Source organism: Danio rerio, chromosome 4 (assembly GCF_052040795.2).
Source record: "Danio rerio strain M-AB ecotype USA chromosome 4, GRCz13ab, whole genome shotgun sequence".
Classification (NCBI taxonomy): domain Eukaryota; kingdom Metazoa; phylum Chordata; class Actinopteri; order Cypriniformes; family Danionidae; genus Danio; species Danio rerio.
Window position 1 is genome coordinate 77,319,458 of NC_141024.2, and position 22,034 is coordinate 77,341,491.

The 22,034-nt window shown below is 42.1% G+C and overlaps 1 protein-coding gene, 1 long non-coding RNA gene and 10 other non-coding genes across 12 annotated transcripts in view; 2 read left to right on the plus strand and 10 right to left on the minus strand.

Annotated features, from left to right (window-relative positions):
- The window catches only part of znf1086 (zinc finger protein 1086), an 893,143-nt gene that overhangs the window by 19,143 nt on the left and 851,966 nt on the right, over positions 1-22,034 (plus strand). The window lies entirely within an intron of this gene.
- LOC148682838 (uncharacterized) lies at positions 1,983-13,413 on the minus strand. The gene is made up of 4 exons (XR_015943185.1): positions 8,981-13,413; positions 7,430-8,035; positions 6,176-6,812; positions 1,983-4,019 (listed from the first exon to the last, which is right to left on the minus strand). It is a non-coding gene; the product is annotated as an uncharacterized LOC148682838 (long non-coding RNA).
- trnag-acc (transfer RNA glycine (anticodon ACC)) lies at positions 6,122-6,192 on the minus strand. Its single transcript has one exon. It is a non-coding gene; the product is annotated as a tRNA-Gly (tRNA).
- On the minus strand, positions 6,757-6,827 carry trnag-acc (transfer RNA glycine (anticodon ACC)). The gene has a single exon. It is a non-coding gene; the product is annotated as a tRNA-Gly (tRNA).
- Positions 7,234-7,304, minus strand: trnag-ccc (transfer RNA glycine (anticodon CCC)). Its single transcript has one exon. It is a non-coding gene; the product is annotated as a tRNA-Gly (tRNA).
- On the minus strand, positions 7,694-7,764 carry trnag-gcc (transfer RNA glycine (anticodon GCC)). The gene has a single exon. It is a non-coding gene; the product is annotated as a tRNA-Gly (tRNA).
- Positions 8,111-8,181, minus strand: trnag-ccc (transfer RNA glycine (anticodon CCC)). The gene has a single exon. It is a non-coding gene; the product is annotated as a tRNA-Gly (tRNA).
- Positions 8,739-8,809, minus strand: trnag-gcc (transfer RNA glycine (anticodon GCC)). The gene has a single exon. It is a non-coding gene; the product is annotated as a tRNA-Gly (tRNA).
- On the minus strand, positions 9,055-9,125 carry trnae-cuc (transfer RNA glutamic acid (anticodon CUC)). The gene has a single exon. It is a non-coding gene; the product is annotated as a tRNA-Glu (tRNA).
- Positions 9,998-10,068, minus strand: trnag-acc (transfer RNA glycine (anticodon ACC)). Its single transcript has one exon. It is a non-coding gene; the product is annotated as a tRNA-Gly (tRNA).
- On the minus strand, positions 10,475-10,545 carry trnag-ccc (transfer RNA glycine (anticodon CCC)). The gene has a single exon. It is a non-coding gene; the product is annotated as a tRNA-Gly (tRNA).
- On the plus strand, positions 16,839-16,920 carry trnal-aag (transfer RNA leucine (anticodon AAG)). Its single transcript has one exon. It is a non-coding gene; the product is annotated as a tRNA-Leu (tRNA).

The window sequence follows — 22,034 nt, forward strand, 5'->3', positions numbered from 1 at the left end:
ATACACAATTTGTACTAAAGCGATCTAAAAAGTTCATATCAATAAGTTTTCTCTTTGCACCACCAGGTGGCAGTCTTTGTATTTTAATTTCGAGGGTGCAGATTGCATACGTTTTATTAATATGTATAACTTTATTTATTTTATTAATGACTATAACTTTATATATATAGTTAAAAAATATTTACTATTTTCCCAAGTGTATATAACTTTTACTGTAAGATAATATCAGAACTCGGTACATACTTTCTGTATTATCTTTGCTTGAACTGAGCCGATCTAATCCTGTTTATATGATTTGAACCTGCTCCCGATCAGGTTTGACCTAGCAGATCTGTTGCCATGACAACAACTTTGGATCAGCTTTGAAGAACGAAATGATCCTGGATCGTGTTAAATCGTCAATATCCAAATCCAGCTAACTGAGTAATCCACGTACGAAGAACGGACCCCATGATAAAAGGTTAAAAAACGCTTGTGTCCACTGTTCTTGTTCTGACGTCTGTTTTTCGTTCACATTTTTTCCTCTCCCCTTATATTGTTTGTTTCCTCCTCCATTACCCTTGTTTTTAAATCTTCTTCTTCCTTGTTTCTTTCATGCACCTGTCCGTCCTCTTGTTTTGCTCCCCCCTTCCTCTCCTTCCATCCAACATTCACACTTGTTTAAAAATTGTATAAATTCTGGATATCACAGTGTAAAACTAAGACACTGTGACTAACAACCACACATCACATTGCACTCATACATACTTTTAAACATGGACCTTTGTGTTATTTGTATTGTGCATGTGTGTGTTTGTGTAATGTGTACATGTTGTTTTTTCTGTCAAGATTAGCATTGTGTTTATGTAAAAATTTCACTTTTATGTCAAACAATAGCCCATATCAACACTGAAATAACCACAGACACATTTTCTTTTAAACTTCATTTATTAACCAAACATAGAGAGTTTACATATACTTACCAGTTTCCATTTCTCAGCACCAAACCTGTCTAACTTTCGAACAAAGCCATTTATACAGATTTTTCCCGCCTTCACTTTGGAGCAGCCATTTTCCATAACATCATCAGGGTCACAAGCCCCTGGTCAGTAAATAAAAATCACAGTTTTGTTGTTTAAATTTGTATTGGTTATTTGTTGTGTTGTATTTTGAGTTTTTGTATGCATATTCATTTACTTGCATTAATTTATATTTCTGTTGAATGTCTTTTTATGGATTTTTTTTTTCTACATGGTAACCCACTACCAGTAAAATGGTTTAACCCATGGGCGGGGCCAATACAATAAAATGGCCCCAAATATCCACTTGGAGTGGGTAGTTGTAGGACAAGGTTGTTTGTGTCAGTATTGTTAACAGATTTTGTTCAGGTCATTTACTTGATTTAGCTGAACAAGCCTGTATATACATTGTAAATATAGAATAGTTTATTTTTCTTTATTGTTATTCTGTCACTTTCACCTGTTTTGCTGGATTTTTGTTTTCACTTTGTGTAAATAAATCACTCTTCACTTTCACCAGCGGCTTCTGTGACACTTTTTTGCCTCCATCCACCCGGTCAATTGTAACAGTTGGTGTCAGAAGTAACTCGGGTGAGTGTCACAGAATTACCAAATATGCCGCCTAAGAAGAAAACTCAGCTAGCAGCTGATGTGGATGTCAATCGTAACACTGGACATTTGACAGTATTACAATTCCTTACAGTGTCCCTTTTCTTCACATTTATAGCACTTAAAATCTGTGCAATCCATTAACAGGTGCTTTTTTTAAAATCATCATATTACATTAACATTTAAAAACTCCAGAAATTTCACAAATCAAATACATTAAAATAAACATTCTTCATAAAATAATATCCTCTTTGGGCATCTTCCACTTTAAACCATTTAAAACATTATACACTTCATCATTAAACACATCATAAAAGCTTGGTAACATATCTTCTTCTTTAAAATACCAGTACAGTCTTTCTATGCATCTTTCCATTTTTCTTTTTATTACATTCCACACATTAACAGGTGCTCAGGGCTCATGCACAGCCTACAGGTCTTCACTTGGTGGCTGTGCATTACCCTGAAGTACCTTTTGCTGTTTCCAGCTTTGTGCTACATGGGAATAATGCCACCTCATTAGGGAACCTTACTTCTAGGAACCTTGTTCCGTCCTCAATGTCAGTGCCTGTGTAAACTCTTCTTTTTATTTTTGATATGGGATAAACTCCCCATCCTTCTAATTTTTCTAAAATTTCTCTGTCATCAAGATAGACTGGCAGGTGCACGAAATAAACAACATAATCCCTGTTTTGGAGCTTTTTGATTTTAACAGTTCATTTCCTTAATCAACAGTTTATAGATCAATTCCTCACGTTTCTTGCTTTACCATAGTTAGTTCAAACTCTTTTCCTTGCCTCAGTCTCAAAGCCAGAATCTTCCCATGACCACCCTTGTCTGTCACTGCTTTAATGATGTCCACAGCTCTTACCTCATTTACTTCTTCGGCATTCACTATTACTGTTACTTCTTTTAAATATTTTCTTCCAAGTTTTTCCTTTGTCCAGCTCGTTGTCTATCGTCCAGTCCATTGTCCTTAACCATTCTTGCCCCTCCATCCAGTCTAGTTTCATTTGCCAAGAGAGTCTCTGCATCCAGCCCAGTTTCGTTTGCCAAAGAACGGTCCATTTTATGCCCAAGAAAAGTGAAAAAAAAAATAAAAATAAACTCCAGTTAGCAAGATGCTGCTCTCAGGTGGTTTAAAAAAATAAAATAAAATATACTCTTTTTCACTCCATAAAAACAACACAAACAAACACACAACAAAAATTATAAAATGAAGGAGACCCTTTCTCCAAACTGCAGCTGTTCACTCCCTGTATCGCTCACAAGTGTCCTCTACTGTTCCCAGGGTGGTACGGCTATAAGCAGGCAAGAATTCTACCACTGAGCCACCAATGTTGACACATATCTTTCCTTGCCTTTGTGGTGTGTGTGCTGCAAGGCTGTTACATGCAGCTGCAAGAGGAGCAACACAAAACATGAACTGCATTGGCCCAGAATCAGACCCGGGTCTCCTGCATGGGAGGCGAGAATTCAACCACTGGACCACCAATGCTGCCTCACATGTTCACCTGCCCTTGTGGGCTCTGAGAGCTGCCAGGCGGTTACATGCAGCTGGAAGGGGAGCAACATAAATTGCATTGGCCAGGAATCAACACAAATCCTGACCTGCTTATTATTTTGCCATTGGCCGGGAATCGGACACGAATCTCCCACGTGGCAGGTGAGAATTGTAAGCGAGGCGCAACTCTGCGCAGGAGTTTAGACCGGGTTTGTTTTGGTCTAATGAAAAATCTATTTTAGTTTCTCAAAATAGCAACGCGCCAGCAGTGCGCCTCAGAACACCTTCTTTTTTAGACCAGAACGCCTATGGGTGCACATATGAGCGCTAATGCATTTGCTATTTAAACAGCGTAGCGCAACGCCTCAAAACGACTCTTGTGTCAAGCTTAAACTAGCAATATAATGTTGCGCCGCGCGTATGATAGGGCACTAAACCATCAATGCTGAAACACATGTTATCCTACCCTAGTGGGGTGTGATTGCTGCTATGCTGTTACATGCAGCTGGAAGAGTAGCAACACAGACCAGCAACTGCATTGGCTGGCAAACAGACCCAGTTCTTCCACAAGGCGGACGAAAATTCTACCACTGAAATACCAACGCTGGCACATATGTTCTTTTGCCCTTGTGGGGAGTCAGTGCTGCAAGGCAGTTACATGTAGCTGGAAAATGAGCCACACAAAACCGCAACTGCACTAGACAGGAATCGAACTTATGTGTCCCGCATGGTAGACGAGAATTCTACCACTGAGCCACCAATACAGATATACTCATATTGCTGCCCTAGTGGGGTGTGACTGCTACAAGGCTGTTACCCAGAGCTGGAAGAGTAGCATCACAAAACAGTAATTGCATTAGCCGAGAATCAAACCTGGGTCTCCCACGTGACAGGTGAGAATTCTACCACTGAACCACCAATGCTGATCCATGTTGTTTCTTGACTTTGTGTTGTGTGAGAGCTAAAAGGCCGTCAACCAGAGCTGGAACAGGAGCCACACAAAACAGCAATTGTTATAGCCGTGAATCGACGCCAGGCCTCCTGCGTGGCAATTGAGAATTCTACCACTGAACCACCAATGCTGACTACTAATACTGCTGTCCTAGTGGGGTGTGATTGCTGCTAGGCTGTTACACAGAGCTTGAAGAGTAGCAACACAAAACAGAGTTTGCATTGGCCAGGAACCGGGCCAGGGTCTCCCGCGTGGCAGGCTAGAATTCTACAAGTGAACCACCAATGCTGATATGCTCATACTGCTGTCCTAGTGGGGTGTGATTGCTGCAAGGCTGTTACCCAGAGCTGAAAGAGTAGCAACACAAAACAGAAATTGCGTTGGCCGGGAATCGGACCCGGGTCTCCAGCATGGGAGGCTAGAATTCTACCTGTGAACCACCAATGCTGATATGCTCATACTACTGTCCTAGTGGGGTGTGACTGCTGCAAGGCTGTTACCCAGAGCCGGAAGAGTAGCAACACAAAACAGGAATTGCATTGGCCGGAAAACGGACACGCATCTCCAGTGAGGCAGGCAAGAATTTTACCAGTGAACCACCAATGCTGACCTACCTTGTTCCTTGCCTTTGTGTGAGTGCTAAAAGGACATGAACCAGAGCTGGAACAGGAGCCACACAAAACCACTTCTGTATTAGTCAGGATTCGACTCCAGGTGTCCCGCGTGGCAAGTGAGAATTCTACCACTAAACCACCAATGCTGATATGTTCATACAGCTGTCCTAGAGGGGAGTAATTGCTGCTAGGCTATTACCCAGTGCGGGAAGAGTAGCAACACAAAACAGGAATTGCATTGGCTGGAAAACGGACACGGATCTCCCGCGTCACAAACAGAAATTTTACCACTGAACCACCAACGCTGATACGCTCATACTGCTGTTCAAGTGGGTTGTGATTGCTGCAAGGCTGTTACCCAGAGCTGGAAGATTAGCAACACAAACAGGATTTGCATTGGCCAGGAATCGGACCCGGGTCTCCCGCGTGGCAGGCGAGAATTCTACCAGTGAACTACCACTGCTGATATGCTCATACTGCTGTCCTAGTTGGGTGTGATTGCTGCAAGGCTGTTACCCAGAGCTGAAAGAGTAGCAACACAAAACAGGAATTGCATTGGGCAGGAATCGGACCCGGGTCACCCGCATGGGAGGCAAGAATTCTACCACTGAACCATTAATTCTGATATGCTCATGCTACTGTCCTAGTGGGTTGTGATTGCTGCAAGGCTGTTACCCAGAGCTGGAAGAGTAGCAACATAAAAGAGGATTTGCGTTGGCCGGGAATCAAACCTGGGTCTCCCACGTGGCAGGCGAGAATTCTACCACTGAACCACCAATGCTGATATGCTCACCATCTGTCCTAGTGGGGTGTGATTGCTGCAAGGCTGTTACCCAGAGCTGGAGGGAGGCGAGAATTCTACCACTGAACCACCAATCCTGATATGCTCATCCGGCTGTCCTAGTGGTGTGTGATTGCTGCAAGGCTGTTACCCAGAACTGGAAGAGTTGCAACACAAAACAGAAATTGCATTGGCCAGGAATCGGACCCGGGTCTCCCGCATGGCAGGTGAGACTTCTACCACTGAACCACCAATGCTGATATGCTTAAATTGCTGCCCTAGTGGGGTGTGACTGCTGCAAGGCTGTTACCCAGTGCTGGAAGAGTAGCAACACAAAACAGGATTCGCATTGGCCGGGAATCAGACCCAGGTCTCCCGCGTGGCAGGCGAGAATGCTACCACTGAACCACCAAAGCTGATATGCTCATACATCTGTCCTAGTGGGGTGTGATTGCTGCAAGGCTGTTAACCAGTGCTGGAAGAGTAGCAACACAAAACAGGAATTGCATTGGCCAGGAATCGGACCCGGGTCTCCCGCATGGCAGGCGAGAATTCTACCACAGAACCACCAATGCTGCTATGCTGAAAGATCTGTCCTAGTGGGGTGTGATTGCTGCAAGGCTGTTACCCAGAGCTGAAAGAGTAGCAACACAAAACCGGATTTGCATTGGCCGGGAATCGGACCCGGGTCTCCCGCGTGGTAGGCAAGAATTCTACCACTGAACCACCAATGCTGAGCCATGTTGTTCTTTGCCTTTGTGTTATGTGAGTGCTAAAAGGCCGTCAACTACAGTTGTAACAGGAGGCACACAAAACAGCAGTTGCATTGGCCGGGAATCGGACCCGGGTCTTCCGCGTGGCAGGCGAGAATTCTACCACTGAACCACCAATGCTGATATGCTCAGATGTCTGTCCTAGTGGGGTGTGATTGCTGCAAGGCTGTTACCCGGAGCTGGAAGATTAACTACACAAAACAGGAATTGCATTGGCTGGGAATCGGACCCAGGTCTTTCGTGTGGGAGGCGAGAGTTCTACCACTGAACCAACAACGCTGATATGCTCATACTGCTCTCCTAGTAGGGTGTGATTGCTGCAAGGCTATTACCCAGAGCTGGAAGAGTATCAACACAAAACAGGATTTGCATTGGCCGGGAATTGGACCCGGGTGTCCCCGTGTGAGGCGAGAATGCTACCACTGAACCACCAAAGCTGATATGCTCATACATCTGTCCTAGTGGGGTGTGATTGCTGCAAGGCTATTACCCAGAGCTGGAAGAGTAGCAACACAAAAGTGGATTTGCATTGGCCGGGAATTGAACCCGGGTCTCCCGCGTGGTAGGTGAGTATTCTACCACTGAACCTCCAATGCTGTTATAATCATAAATCTGTCCTAGTGGGGTGTGATTGCTGCAAGGATGTTACCCAGTGCTGGAAGTGTAGCAACACAAAACAGGAACTTCATTGGCCGGAAATCAGACCCGGGTCTCCCGCGTGGGAGGTGGGAATTCTACCACTGAACCACCAATGCTGATATACTCATACTGCTCTCCTAGTGGGGTGTGATTGCTGCAAGGCTGTTACCCAGAGCTGGAAGAGTAGCAACACAAAAGAGGATTTGCATTGGCCGGAAATCGGACTGGGGTCTCCTGCGTGGCAGGCAAGAATTCTAGCACTGAACCACCAATGCTGATATGCTTATATTGCTGCCCTAGTGGGGTGTGACTGCTGCAAGGCTGTTACCGAGAGCTGGAAGATTAGCAACACAAAACAGGAATTGCATTGGCCAGGAATCGGACCCGGGTCTCCCACATGGGAGGCGAGAATTCTACCACTGAACCACCAATGCTGATATGCTCATACTACTGTCCTAATGGGGTGTGATTGCTGCATGGCTGTTACCCAGAGCTGGAAGAGTTACAACACAAAACAGGGTTTGCATTGGCCAGGAACTGGACAAGGCGAGAATTCTACCAGTGAACCACCAATGCTGATATGCTCATACTGCTGTCCTAGTGGGGTGTGATTGCTGCAAGGCTGTTACCCAGAGCTGGAAGATTAGCAACACAAAACAGGAATTGCATTGGCCAGGAATCGGACCCGGGTCACCCGCGTGGGAGGCAAGAATTCTACCACTGAACCATTAATTCTGATATGCTCATGCTGCTGTCCTAGTGGGTTGTGATTGCTGCAAGGCTGTTACCCAGAGCTGGAAGAGTAGCAACACAAAAGAGGATTTGCATTGGCCGGGAATCGAACCCGGGTCTCCCGCGTGGCAGGCGAGAATTCTACCACTGAACCACCAATGCTGATATGCTCAAACATCTGTCCTAGTGGGGTGTGATTGCTGCAAGGCTGTTACCCGGAGCTGGAGGGAGGCGAGAATTCTACCACTGAACCACCAATCCTGATATGCTCATCCTGCTCTCCTAGTAGGGTGTGATTGCTGCAAGGCTATTAACCAGAGCTGGAAGAGTAGCAACACAAAACAAGATTTGCTTTGGCCAGGAATCGGACCCGGGTCTCCCGCGTGGCAGGCGAGAATTCTACCAGTGAACCACCACTGCTAATATGCTCAGACTGCTGTCCTAGTTGGGTGTGATTGCTGTAAGGCTGTTCCCCAGAGCTGGAAGAGTAGCAGCATAAAACAGTATTTGCATTGGCCGGGAATTGGACCTGGGTCTCCTGCGTGGGAGGCGAGAATTCTACCACTGAACCACCAATGCTGATATGCTCACACTGCTGTCCTAGTGGGGTGTGATTGCTGCAAGGCTGTTACCCAGAGCTGGAAGAGTAGCAACAGAAAAGACGAACTGCATTGGCCGGTAATCGAATCCGGGTCTCCTGCGTGGGAGAAGAGAATTCTACCACTGAACCACCAATGCTGATATGCTCATCCTGCTGTCCTAGTGGGGTGTGATTGCTGCAAGGCTGTTACCCAGAACTGGAAGAGTTGCAACACAAAAGAAAAATTGCATTGGCCAGGAATCGGACACAGGACTCCCGCGCGGGAGGTGAGAATTTTACCACTGAACCACCAATGCTGATACAACTGTCCTAGTGGGGTGTGATTGCTGCAAGGCTGTTACCCAGAGCTGAAAGAGTAGCAACACAAAACCGGATTTGCATTGGCCTGGAATCGGACCCGGGTCTCCCACGTGGCAGGCGAGAATTCTACCACTGAACCACCAAAGCTGATATGCTCATACATCTGTCCTAGTGGGGTGTGATTGCTGCAAGGCTGTTACCCAGAGCTGGAAGAGTAGCAACACAAAACAGGATTTGCATTGGCCAGGAATCGGACCCGGGTCTCCCGCGTGGCAGGCGGGAATTCTACCACTGAACCACCAATGCTGAGCCATGTTATTCTTTGCCTTTGTGTTATGTGAGTGCTAAAAGGCCGTTAACTAGAGTTGTAACAGGAGGCACACAAAACAGCAATTGCATTGGCCGGGAATCGGACCCGGGTCTCCCGTGTGGCAGGCGAGAATTCTACCATTTAAGCACCACTGCTAATATGCTTACTGCTGTCCTAGTTGGGTGTGATTGCTGCAAGGCTGTTACCCAGAGCTGGAAGAGTAGCAACACAAAAGTATATTTGCATTGGCCGGGAATTGAACCCGGGTCTCCCGCGTGAGAGGTGAGTATTCTACCACTGAACCACCAATGCTGTTATAATCATAAATCTGTCCTAGTGGGGTGTGATTGCTGCAAGGATGTTACCCAGTGCTGGAAGTGTAGCAACACAAAACAGGAACTGCATTGGCCGGAAATCGAATCCGGGTCTCCTGCGTGGGAGAAGAGAATTCTACCACTGAACCACCAATGCTGATATGCTCATCCTGCTGTCCTAGTGGGGTGTGATTGCTGCAAGGCTGTTACCCAGAACTGGAAGAGTTGCAACACAAAAGAAAAATTGCATTGGCCAGGAATCGGACACAGGACTCCCGCGCGGGAGGTGAGAATTTTACCACTGAACCACCAATGCTGATACAACTGTTCTAGTGGGGTGTGATTGCTGCAAGGCTGTTACCCAGAGCTGAAAGAGTAGCAACAAAAAAACGGATTTGCATTGGCCTGGAATCGGACCCGGGTCTCCCGCGTGGCAGGCGAGAATTCTACCACTGAACCACCAAAGCTGATATGCTCATACATCTGTCCTAGTGGGGTGTGATTGCTGCAAGGCTGTTACCCAGAGCTGGAAGAGTAGCAACACAAAACAGGATTTGCATTGGTCAGGAATCGGACCCAGGTCTCCCGCTGGCAGGCGAGAATTCTACCACTGAACCACCAATGCTGAGCCATGTTATTCTTTGCCTTTGTGTTATGTGAGTGCTAAAAGGCCGTTAACTAGAGTTGTAACAGGAGGCACACAAAACAGCAATTGCATTGGCCGGGAATCGGATCCGGGTCTCCCGTGTGGCAGGCGAGAATTCTACCATTTAAGCACCACTGCTAATATGCTTACTGCTGTCCTAGTTGGGTGTGATTGCTGCAAGGCTGTTACCCAGAGCTGGAAGAGTAGCAACACAAAAGTGGATTTGCATTGGCCGGGAATTGAACCCGGGTCTCCCGCGTGGTAGGTGAGTATTCTACCACTGAACCTCCAATGCTGTTATAATCATAAATCTGTCCTAGTGGGGTGTGATTGCTGCAAGGATGTTACCCAGTGCTGGAAGTGTAGCAACACAAAACAGGAACTTCATTGGCCGGAAATCAGACCCGGGTCTCCCGCGTGGGAGGTGGGAATTCTACCACTGAACCACCAATGCTGATATACTCATACTGCTCTCCTAGTGGTGTGTGATTGCTGCAAGGCTGTTACCCAGAGCTGGAAGAGTAGCAACACAAAAGAGGATTTGCATTGGCCGGAAATCGGACTGGGGTCTCCTGCGTGGCAGGCAAGAATTCTAGCACTGAACCACCAATGCTGATATGCTTATATTGCTGCCCTAGTGGGGTGTGACTGCTGCAAGGCTGTTACCGAGAGCTGGAAGATTAGCAACACAAAACAGGAATTGCATTGGCCAGGAATCGGACCCGGGTCTCCCACATGGGAGGCGAGAATTCTACCACTGAACCACCAATGCTGATATGCTCATACTACTGTCCTAGTGGGGCGTGATTGCTGCATGGCTGTTACCCAGAGCTGGAAGAGTAGCAACAGAAAAACAGGGTTTGCATTGGCCAGGAACCGGACCAGGGTCTTCCACGTGGCAGGCGAGAATTCTACCAGTGAACCACCAATGCTGATATGCTTATACTGCAGTCCTAGTGGGGTGTGATTGCTGCAAGGCTGTTACCCAGAGCTGGAAGAGTAGCAACACAAAACAGGGTTTGCATTGGCCAGGAACCGGACGAGGGTCTCCCACGTGGCAGGCGAGAATTCTACCAGAGAACCACCAATGCTGATATGCTCATATTGCTGTCCTTGTGGGGTGTGATTGCTGCAAGGCTGTTACCCAGAGCTGGAAGATTAGCAACACCAAACAGGAATTGCATTGGCCAGGAATCGGACCCGGGTCTCCCACGTGGGAGGCGAGAATTCTACCACTGAGTCACCAATGCTAATATGCTCATACTGCTCTCCTAGTGGGGTGTGATTGCTGCAAGGCTGTTACCCAGAGCTGGAAGAGAAGCAACACAAAAAGCGAAGTGTGTTGGCCGGGAATCGGACCCAGGTCTCCTGTGTGGGAGGCAAGAATTCTACTACTAAACCACCAATGCTGATATGCTCATACATCTGTCCTAGTGGGGTGTGATTGCTGCAAGGCTGTTACCCAGAGCTGGAAGATTAGCAACACAAAACAGGAATTGCATTGGCCAGGAATCGGACCCGGGTCTCCCGCGTGGCAAGCGAGAATTCTACCACTGAACCACCAATGCTGATATCCTCATACTGCTGTCCTAGTGGGGTGTGATTACTGCAAGGCTGTTACCCAGAGCTGGAAGATTAGCAACACAAAACAGGAATTGCATTGGCCAGGAATCGGACCCAGGTCTCCCGCATGGGAGGCGAGACTTCTACCACTGAACCATCAATGGTGATATGCTCATGCTGCTGTCCTAGTGGGGTGTGATTGCTACAAGGCTGTTACACAGAGCTGGAAGAGTAGCAACACAAAAGAGGATTTGCATTTGCCAGGAATCGGACCCGGGTCTCCCGCGTGGCAGGTGAGAATTCTACCAGTGAACACCAATGCTGATATGCGCATACTGCTGTCCTAGTTGGGTGTGATTGCTGCAAGGCTGTTACCCAGAGCTAAAAGAGTAGCAACACAAAACAGTAATTGCATTGGCCGGGAATCGGACCCGGGTCTCCAGCGTGGCAGGCGAGAATTCCACCACTGAACCACCAATACTGACCCATATCGTTCTTTGCCTTTGTGCTTTGTGGCTCCTAGGAGACAGCTCAGACCAGTCAAGCATGTAAGGTTGGCCGAGTGGACTTAGGCGCAGCGTTCAGGACGCAGTCTCTCCTGGAGGTGTGGGTGCAAATACCACATCTGACAAACCAAATTTTTGGCTACGCGTTCAGGCTCAGTTCTTTAACTCTTTGGTGCCATGTCCGAGTGATACAGTAACACCGACAAAGCACAGCATCAATCTCTTTGAGCCAAAGTTCATGCACCGTAGCAGTGTCCCTGCCAGACTTAATGGGCACTTTAGACTGTAGGTTTTAAGGCGTTTCCGATCAAGGTATTGTCCACAAAAACTCGAAGATGCATATGAAAAAAAAAACAATGGACGAAGGCTTTAATGCAAGTGAACCGAAAGGGGATCAAAAGAACTGTCTTGGAATGCCATGTAGTGGAATGTTCTGGGATGCCATTGATATTTAAGGCAATGGGATTCGCAGGACTTTTCGTCAAATCCTCGCACAACATTAATTCATGACATTTGACAGATCCACGCCGAACGTCAAGCGACAACGTGATAGGAATGGAGGCATCTTACCATCATTGCTTCAGACTCAGGAAATGTTCTTGGAACTTCACACCGCCAGGCCTCCAGAGGAGCTGTAGCTTTTTTCGCCCTGGGGAAGCATGATCCTGTAGGGTCCGCCTGTTTGGTCCAACGACGGCAGCCAATCAGACGGCAGAAGGATTCTTGCGCGTCACTGTCTTCTTTTAAGCACAAATAGTATTGAGTTAAATACATATATAAGTTTGATATGAGTATATCTTTCGTTTTATCTGACTCCAATAATAAAACATTGATAAAGTTATTTTGTTTCCTTTCACATTATTTTAGATTATGATTGAATATTCTTTTAATTTGTTATTATACCTTATTCTCATTTACTCAGATTCCGATAGCATCTCGAGTCTTGCACTGGCCGGGTATACAATCTCTTAATACAAGCTTGTCAGTCTTGGTCATTAAACAGAGGCGATTAACCACTCTCCTAAGAAGGCAGAACACTACTTACTCAATTTAGGAGATTTTTATGTGGTCCCCATAGATCTGTTATCTACTTAATCAAGACAGAGTATTTTAATAATAATCGCACAGGATTATAAGTTTGTAGATGAAGACCTAAATATCCACATTTAAATTAGTTTCAACAATATTTTGTTGTTCTAAATAGAAAACCCACAGTCTACGTATACATGAAATAATGCCAATTTGCTAGTCGGATCTCTAACAACATTGAATAGCGTGCCACGCTGCTCCGTCTAACATGTTTTAGTCCGTTACTAACCTGTACAGTGGCTTGTAGTGCTATGGATAACAACATTTATCAGTGATAATAACACGAGGACTATTTGAATAATTCAAAACATAACAATTTATTTATCAGGTAAACAGGATAATTTAAAAATCAATTCAATCAATCAAAATTACATTAGTGAAACGTTTAGCCAATTCAAAGTACATATGAAAGTTTAGAAGTTTACCTGAAGACGAAAAAGACTACACACAGCAATTGTGCGGGAGATCTGGATACAGATTCCCCGACTTCTCTGCCACCTTCCCTTAAGTACCCATCTTTGCACCTCAGGGTGTTTCTTTGATATTTACATTTGGCCATCTCTCTACAGGACATTTTCATGGGAAGAAGTTTCGGTTGGGGTTTCTGTGGTATTACCATTTGTGTGTTTCTTTGTTCTTGGTGAGGGGATGTTTTGCTTGAGGGGCCTGATTATAATTTTATTACCGGACCGAGGGCAAATGTTTCGATATCTAAAGGGGTGAGACCTTCTTTATCAGACACGCTGGAACCTTCAATGCGTTAGGTAAACAGAGACAAAAGGGGAGAGGGTATAACAGGAGATACGTGTCTGGGGGAAGTTTCGCTCTCACACTGAGAGCGACAGATGTGAGCTCTTTGATGCTTATCAGGTAGCTGTTCTCATTAAAACACAGATGTCGTAAATAATCATTCCTGATACCAGCCTTACAATCCACACGGAAGGGGATAAAAAATGCCACCCAGTCATCTAAGCGCTTCCATGTGCCAAAAGTTAGCACGCTGCCCCATGTGAGGCTCGATCTCATGACCTTCAGTTTATGAGACTGACGCGCTGCCTACTGCGTCAACGAGGCAGACTGCTGGACCTGGGCAAACTGTGAAACACCAGCTTCCATGTCACGGTGCTGCGGTCTGGCTTCTAGGAGACAGCTCAGACCAGTCAAGCATGTCAGGATGGCAGAGCGGTCTAAAGCGCTGTGTTCAAGCTGGGGAACAATCGTCCAACAAAGAAGGGCAAGAAGGGAAGAAAGAAAGAGAAAAAAGGAAGAGGAGGGGGAAAAAATGAAGAAAAGAAAGGGTGAATTCTAAGCTTCCCAGACAAGCCTTCCCTGCACCTGTTTTACGTCACGCATAGTGAAACTGTTCTGTGTTAAAACAACGCAATTTGAGTTACATTGATTTCTATTGCAGGTGCTCACCAAGACTGGGGTTCGAATCCAGCTAAAGACGCTTTATTGTTATTGGTTTATTATTACTCAATAAACTAACTGTTTGAATGTGTAATGCTCCAAGGTAAATAAAATATGCCTAAGCACTTTATTATTGTGTTTTTTGACATTCTTTCATGAAAAATTAAGCATACCAACTTGAATGTGTCATTATTTAGTAGTTGTTGTAGCATTATGCTTATGGTTATTATTGTTTTGTATTTTAATGTACAAATGATCTATAGAAATGTCATAGAGTATATAGTGAACACACACACACACATATATATATATATATATATATATATATATATATATATATATATATATATATATATGTGTGTGTGTGTGTGTATAGTGTGCATAGTGTATATGGAATTAAAAGTCAAATAGTCAGTTTTTGTTATATGCATTATTTAACTAACAATTGTCAACAGAACAGTAATTAATATAGAGTAGAAAATGTAAAAATAATAAATTAGTTATTAATAATACAGTATTAACAATATAAATAAACAATGTTAATAAAATGTTAAATACAAACAGAAACCGACACAAAGTGGACTTAAAAGTCAAGGACATTTATTAATCCAATATTTATTTAACAATGGTCAAAAAAACAGTAATCAAAATGGGCAAGACAAAAAACATTTAATTAAAAACACTGTGTTCACAATGGCAAAATGTACACTACTGTTCAAAGGTTTGCGATCTGCTCAATGTATTTTTTTAATGTTTTAAATATGTTTATCAAGGCTACATTTATTTGATCTAATATTTAGTAAAAACTGGAATAATGTGAAATAATAATATAGGCAAATTAAATAAATAAAGAATAATTTATTCAAACAATTCAAACAAATAAAATCGATTTAATTTATGAGCAAATCAAACAATAGAATTCTTGTTATATATGATTAATATTAAGCTTTTATATTTTAACAATAATAATTTTTTTGAACATTAGTGTATATAACATTACATTTCAAGCAATTAGATACTACCACCTAATTTAAACTAATTTACTCAATTTATTTTAAGCAGGTCTCTAGCAACACCTCAACTTTTTTATTGCTTTTTGTTCTTTTCTCTCCTATGTTTGAACTTTGAACTGAACTTTGAACACCTTGAACACTTGAAACACTGAAATTGTCATTTCTTTTGATTTTTTAAAAAATGTACCATTGACAGTTGCGGTGAAATTTTTGATGCCACTGGTGGAGTAGACGGGGGCTGGGCCTCAAGTTGTCTCGTCTCCATCACCTCCTGAGCAGGTACAGTAGGGGCAGGTTGTTGCACCATTTGTGCAGGAGCAGCAGAAGCAGTACTCTGCTAAAAATAATCACAAAAATACATATAATCATGAAAAAGGACAGCCATTCTAGTAAATAAAAATAAACACATATTGATTCAAAAATGTACCTTTTGAGTGTGAAAACCACATGTGCATTTCAGCACACCTCCAAGCAAAGTCCTCTGCCCACGAGATTGCAATGGACATTTCTCAATCTGAAAAAATCATGAAAGATATAATAAATAATTTTACACAATACAAAAAACTTTTATAACTAAACAAGAATTTTAACTCAATGGCTCCCTTAATAAAGCACACAATAGCTCTGTAAATTAATTTATCACTGTTTTTAGGGTGTGCAATATTTATTTATTATGTAATTGTACAGTTTGTATCTCTAAAAACGAAAAGAAGAATAAGAGGAACTGGACAGGAACATTTCAGGCCTTAAAACCACATGCTGTGTACTGTACACTCATAATTCATTCCCCCACCTTTTAAGATCTCTCTCATAAACGGTCAAACTTACTAAATTATTCGAAGTAAATCTCAAAATACATGAAATTTAAAACACTTTAATATTTAAAAACAAGTATGACATATTTTACACAGATACTGTACTGAATGTACTGAAGCCTAACAAGTTCACGTAACTCTGTTAAGCAAATTTCAACAAACGTTATATCATGTAAACGAAATACACACCCTTTGATAAATCTCATGCCACTTTCTTTGTCGAGGAGCTGGCCTGTTGCTCTCATTTGATGGCCAAACTCCTGTGCTTGCAAACTTTTTCAGACGTGAAATTCAGTCAGCGTCTGACATAGCTTTATGAGATTTTTCAGACATTTTTTCTCCTATAAATAAAAGGTTTTGAATTTAAGTATTCAAATTTGAAATACAACACACTAAAACATTAACAGTTACCTTGTAATCAGGTGCTTAAATGTATCGCAGCTGGCTGCCGTATGGAGTAGACTTCAAATGCCTTGAGGTGTGCTCTAATAGAGACAGAACTGTGGTTGACAGGAAGGTGGGAGTGCTTCCTAAGCTGGTATTAAGCAGTTCTCTTTCTTTGTGAAGGAGCTCCAGCAATGCATGGCCAAATTTAACTGATTTCCCAGCGCTGTTGCGCTACTTGAAACAAGTTGGTGGGAAAACTGCTCAGGGAAAACAGCTTGGCAAGGTAGCGTGGCCGAGTGGTCTAAGGCGCTGGATTAAGGCTCCAGTCTCTACGGGGGCGTGGGTTCGAATCCCACCGCTGCCAGGCAGTCCTTTTAGGATGCTTGAGAATGACCTCTCTGCTTGAGCAAACAGACTTGCAAAATGATACTGCACGCTTCTGCTCGTAGTGGTCTAAGGCGCTGGATTTAGGCTCCAGTCTCTTTGGGGGCGTGGGTTCGAATCCCACAGCTGCCAGATGTGGTTTTAAACATGGCCAAACTGCTTGAGTGTGTGTGTGAGTCTCAGTGAATGCTGGAAATGAGAGAGTACATTTAAGTTGGCAACTAGTATAATGTGTGCTTTGAAACTCACGGCAGACTTGTTGGTGTGACAGCAACACATCCCCAAGCTCGAATCTGCTCAGGAGCAAGTGTCTTTCCCACGATTAGATTGCAGCATCTTAACAAAGTCTGCACTGGAAGTCTTTCTCTGCCATTGCTCCGTTTAGCAAGAGCACCCTGTTGAAACGGGAACAGTAAAGATTCACAATTACAGTAGTAATACAGTGGGGAATAAACCAGAGTCAAGAGATGTGTTGATTATGTGAGTTAGTGTTGGTATGACTTTCTGACACAGAAGTGAAAATAGCCTCACCATTTACTTTCCATTGTGTGGTTTTAAACCTTGATGAGTTTCTTGATTCTGTTGAGGACAAAATAAGATATTGTGATAAAAATGCTGGCTTACTTTGTGTTCCAGAAGACAGGAAATGTTTAAAACCACATGATGGAGAGTAAATGGTAAGCTCATTTTAATATTTAGGGTAAACATTTCATGCTTGCCACTTTGAGCCTTCATACTAAAGTTCACTTTTTTGTTCTTTTTTGAAGACCTGATAGTGCTGAAAGAAGAGACACATCAAAAGAATGAAATGGAAGAGAAACAACAAGAAATAACGACTGATGAAAAACCCACACTCACTAAAAAGACTTCATCACACGGAAAACCTCGGAAATCCAAGTCTAGGTAAGATTTCAGCTATAAACAGAGTAGAAAGAGTTTCAGTCAAAAGCCAAACCTTGACCACACTAGGGAGAAACCTTACACCTGCAAACAGTGTGAAAAAAGCTTCTATAATACAGGAAACTTAAAAGTGCACATGAGAATTCACACTGGAGAGAGGCTCTACTCTTGCCCTCAGTGTGGAAAGAGTTGTAAGCAAAATGGCAATCTTGAAGCCCACATGAGAACTCACACTGCACTGTAAAAAATTGCAGTAAAAAAACGGTCAGATTCTACGGTAAAATAATGTTTTTTCACTAAAACAGTAATATTCTGTTAAAAACAGTGCTTTCTGGGTAACATTTTTGTTTTCGAGAAAGTAACCAACTGCAGAAAACTGTGAGCTAACAGAGTTCAGATTCGATGTTTTGAAGTCTGTGTTTGAAATCACACTTTGTGCCCTTGTTCACTATTTCATACACTAGTTAACTAATATAGTTCACCTGACAGAGTTAATGAACACTAATGAGTGAATTCAGACACTGATGAACACCTGCTGTTAATAATAACAATTACTGAAGAAAATAAACAAGAAACACAAACAGTGACTTGAGTTACAACATTAAATAAAATCAAATAAAATAAAACAGCTTCAGTCTCAGCAGAGGATCATTAAACAACTCCACAAACAACAGCAGACACACACTTATTACTGACTGATTTGACTTCCATACTATTCTCATTGAGATCCAACAGAAATTAAGGTGTTTTTTGTGTCATCGTAATGGAGTAAGGGGCTGATTTAGTTGGGCTCTTCACCCTTGAACTCTTTTAATAAAACTTTCCAACTGCTGTAATACAGAGTTTACAAAACGTTTGTACTATAGCAATAAAGTTGAAAAGTCAATAAATATAGAAATCTATTTGTCTGAAATTAGTACTGATAAATGTTTTGTTATAAATCTGGAAGAAGGGCCTCATGCAATAGATTTTATGCTTAGTTGCAGGTATTAATTTAATTAATGAGAAGTGGAAACAGAAAAGATATCTCTGTAATAACTTATCAGTTAAGAAAAAAACAGTTCAGTTATGCTAAATACACACTCAGACCTCATGAATCTGACCTTGTATCTCAACAATGGTAACATCTCAAATGTTTCATGCTGCAATGCATGCTGGGAGTGGCACGGTACAAATATCCCAGCATGCATTGCTGTATAAATAAATGTTGTATAATGGTCTAACAGTTTTCTTTATTTGTGTTTGATTCTGCTGTTGTTTATGTTTAGACTTTCAGTTGCCTGTTTGTGAGTTAAACTGTTAATTTTGTTAAATTTGTTGTCACCATTATTGAGGTTCATACGCTGATTATTGATGTCTCTTTGAGTGCGATTTACACCATAGAGCAGTGTTATTGTCCAAGATATTCTTAAAAACTTTCAGAAATCATTGCCATATATAGACATATAATGTAAAACAATAGATTTAACATTGAATAGGAGCAGTAATTTTTATTATACTAAATAAAAACAGACTCTGCCATTTAATAGCAACATGAACATCACCAGATCTTATTTAGGTTTTTGGCTGGCTTGCCTCAACAAATTAGCTTTTTAAACAAAGTTCTTAACAATTGCAGCAGCCAAAATATATAAATGTTAAAAGTGACAGGGCTAAGAGCCCAACTAAAGCAAACTCTGTTCTCCATGATGGTGACGTAAAACTTTCACTTTTTCTCAAGAAGAACTTTAGTAGATGTTATACAAAAATACATGTATTAAGTAATAAGTGTAGCTGATGATGATGTTTGTAGAGTTGTTTAATCATCCGCTGATCATTTAAATGATTTAATCATTTGTTGTTCTTTAAGTTATTTCATTATAAAGCTGTGACTAAAGTTTTGTATGTTCTGTTCTTGTTTTTTCCCTTCAGTATTTCTTCATTTGTTCATTGTTAATCCTCAATTATCATTTAATTAGTCAGGTAATTAATGAATTTACTTCAGCTTTGCTACATGTTTCTTGAACACTCAGTAGTGTGGACACTTCAATTAAAACTGAAGTATATGCTCTGGGGTTTAAAGGGTTAAAGGTGTGAGAGGTAAAAACACAGTGTAAAAATGTATTTTAACAGTAATATACTGTTAATTTACACAACGGAAATAGACTGTAAAAAAACAGTATATTGCTGGCAACCACAGCTGCCAGTAGATTACTGTTAAATCAAGGAAAAAACTGTATTTTACTGTAAAACCTGAAGCTAATTTCTTCTGTGTGTCACCGTTGTGGAGGAGAGTAGAGCCAGTGTATGAGTTAAAGATGAACAATGAACTGTTGATGTTATTCTGCATGTTTCTCTATTTAAAGACAGCGGCTGTTTAGTGGCTGATGCAGTCAGAATCTGTCTGGTGATTCCAGATTTACATGTATGTGTGCTGTTGTGAAAAATAAGAAATTAGAGTTAAACCAAACTTTTTTAATTAACTAAAATAAGTTATCATTATAAGTATGCTTCTAAGCATATATAGCAAATTACTTCATAAACTCATTCAGCAGTTGACCAAGTTGAGGCAGTTGCTTTCAGTGAGCAAAATGAGTTCACTTGAGTATTGTGTAAATCAATGTAGTCCATGTATTTTTACTGCAACATACTGTAAAATAACAGTACATTGCTGGCAACTGCAGCTGCCAGTATTTTACTGTTTTTTAACGGGACAATTTTTAACATTGTGGAGAAAGAAGCTTTATTTGCACACAGTGTGGGAAAGGTTTTTCTCAAAAACAAAACCTTACCATCCACATGAGGATTCACACTGGAGAGAAACCTTACACATGCACAGAGTGTGGTAAAAGGTTTCCACATAAAGGCTCACTCAAACACCACATGATAAGTCACATCGGAGAGAAGCCGTTTGCATGTGCTCATTGTGGAAAGAGCTTCACAACCAAAGCTAGGCTCATGAATCACACGAATGGTCACACTGGAACCATAGTGTCCACATGTGATCAGTGTGGAAAGAGTCTCACATGCAAAGACTCCATAAAGCAACACATGAAGATTCACTCAGGCGAGCGTTTTCGATGCAGTGAGTGTGGAAAGGTCTTTAAACATAAAAGAAGCCTCGTCAATCACATGAAGCTTCACAATGGAGAGAAAAAATGAGGCCTTGTCAAGCAGAGCTTAAGGCTCTCACCCGGGATAGCATGGGATAGCATCTCGGGACAAGTGTTAACTCTTGAATACATCTCAAGTTACTGGAATGAAACCCTTTGCACCTGAAGATTTAAACTCAATAACTGAAGAGGGGTGAAGATGTAACAGGTTGTGAGAGTTTCTACTTCTTCTTTGCAAGAAAGCAAAATAACTCTATATGTGTTTTAAGTTATAATGAACTGAGAACCAAATTTGTGCACATTGCACACTGCAATCAAATGGTCGGCTCTGAAAAGAGAATTAGAAAGATTAGGGAGGAGAAAATGTTTGGGGAGATGCAGAGAAAACTGTCCTACACCCTTAGATTGTGTTTTTGATTATTCACATTGTTTGATTTTCACTCCCTTGAACAAACATCGATTTGCCTCCAATTTTGGGCTTTTGTCTGCAGTTTCACAAAACTTGTTGGTGAATGAAAGTCCACATAAACTCGGCTGGTGTAAACTTGCAATGACAGTGAGAGACTGATGCAGACTCCATAAAGCCCTGATCAGACTACACAATGCCATTCGCCATTTACAACAGATCAGATTTGTGTCAGATTATGAGATTTTAACTTGATCAAATCTTGATGTGTTGTGGGTAACAAATGAAGACATTGGTTTCAAAACACTACACTTTTATTTTGATAGACTGATTTAAAAAAAATAAACAAGTTTTCTTCATGAAGACAATTAAACTTTCTGTAGACAACTAGTTTCCCTTAAAGAAATGTTCATGTGAAAACTCCCACATTACTACAAATAAATCTGTGTATGGGAAGCCCAGTGTCTCTATTGTGAATGAGAACATGAGTGATTTGTTAGCTTACATGCTAATTCCAGGACTTAACAGACTACTGAAGGACTTCAGCTATCTGTAAATTCCAATTATTATTAATATGCAATACATATTGTACTGCTCATGTGGACTGATAGATTATATTGTGTGCTGTCTGCAAGTGGTGTGTGTGTGTAGGTTATAGTTTTAGGTTTATTGTGTTAAAGGTAAATTATTTTAAGA